The following is a 1,828-nucleotide window of genomic DNA, read 5'->3' on the forward strand; positions in this document are numbered from 1 at the left end:
TTTTTTTTGGGGGGGGGGGGATATTTTGTGAATTTCGAGGTTTTGGGAATTGTTCTAGAATTAACTTTAAAAAAAAATTTTTTTTAGCATTTTCCCTTTAATCGATTTTTGAGATTTTTCTCGAGATTTGAGATTTTAAAAAAAATTCCGAAAAACTTTTCACCTTTCTTGACTTGTTCTTAATTATTTTTAACTTCTTTTAACTTCTGACTTCCCTTAATTTATTCAGTTACAGTATTTTATCCTCCCCCCCCCCTTTAGCGTCCTAACATCTGCTAACGGCGTTACCCTGTTGTCTTACCAAAATACAAATAAGTAGACAAGCGATGGATTAGTAAGTTCGTTAGATATTTAACCGATTGACTAACAATGTTATTATTATTAATGTTAAGGTGTAAAGGCGGCTAGCTGGCAGAATCGTTAGCGTGCCGGGCGAAATGCTTAGCGGTATTTCGCCCGTCGCTACGTCCTGAGTTCAAATTCCGCCGAGGTCGACTTTGCCTTTCATCCTTTCGGGGTCGATTAAATAAATACAAGTGGAACACTAGGGTCAATGTAATCGACAAGCCCCTTCCCCCAAAATTTCAGGCCTTCTGCCTATAGTAGAAAGGTTATTATTATTAATGTAATGATTAAGGCGGCGAGCTGGCAGAATTGTTAGCGTGCCGGGCGAAATGCTTAGCGGTATTTCGCCCCTCGCTACGTTCTGTGTTCAAATTCCGCCGAGGTCAACTTTGCCTTTCGTCCTTTCGGGGTCAATAAACTAAGTACCAGTTGAGGGTACTACTAAAGCAGCATGGTCCCGGTCGCGCGTCCGCGCTAGCTAGTCGTGAGTGGTCGATCCTAACCCTAACCCTAACCCTAAACACGTATTCATTTGCACACGCGGGTTAGGGATAGGGATAGGGTTAGGGTTAAGGTTAGGGATAGGGTTAGGGATAGGGTTAGGGTTAGGATCGACCACTCAAGACTAGCTAGCGTGGACGCGCGACTGCGCGTTCGGGACCGTGCTGCTTTAGTAGTACCCCAGTTGAGTACTGGGGATCGATGTGATCCAGGCCGTGTGCCTATAGTAGAAAGGATTATTAATGTAATGATCGTCTCAAGAGAAAAAAAAGAAAAGATAATTAGAACTAGAAGGAAAATGACAGGAAGGTTCACCTATAGATAAGATACGATGAATTAAATATTGAAATATTGATTTCAAGTTTTGGCATAAGGCCAGCTATTTTGGCGAGTGGAGTAAGTTGATTGTGCCGACCCCAGTACTTAATTTTATCGACCCCCAAAGTGATGAATGTAAAGTCGACCTCGGCGGAATTTGAAATCAGAACGTAAAATGAATTAAGACGCTATTAAATAAAGTGACTTTGATGGGAAAGCATAAAAATTCTAGGAGAAAATATATGATTAATAAGATAACAAAACACCTCGTCTAAGGATTTACTAAGGATAACCAAGATAGAAACTGTTTTAAAAACCGTTGAAGACCAAGCGAGAAAACTAGAAATGTCAAAAGAAATTAGTAATTAAATGAATAATGGTACAAGAGTTTTTAAATTTGATCTCTTCGTATATACGCGCGCGAGTGCATTTATGCTAGAACTTGAAACTATGGGGCTTAATGCAGAATCGCACCTCTCCTGAAAAAATGCCTTTTTATTTATTATTTTTTTTTTGCAAAAAAATAATTTTCGGATTCCTACGTTTTAGATGTCGGAGATTACGAATATGCAAAAAAAAATTTTTTTTTTAATTTTACACTTCTCCCCCACCCCATTTAAGATTTAAAACTTTTTTCGAAATTTTTTTAATATGTTTTTCCTAT

Source organism: Octopus bimaculoides, chromosome 19 (assembly GCF_001194135.2).
Source record: "Octopus bimaculoides isolate UCB-OBI-ISO-001 chromosome 19, ASM119413v2, whole genome shotgun sequence".
Lineage (NCBI taxonomy): Eukaryota > Metazoa > Mollusca > Cephalopoda > Octopoda > Octopodidae > Octopus > Octopus bimaculoides.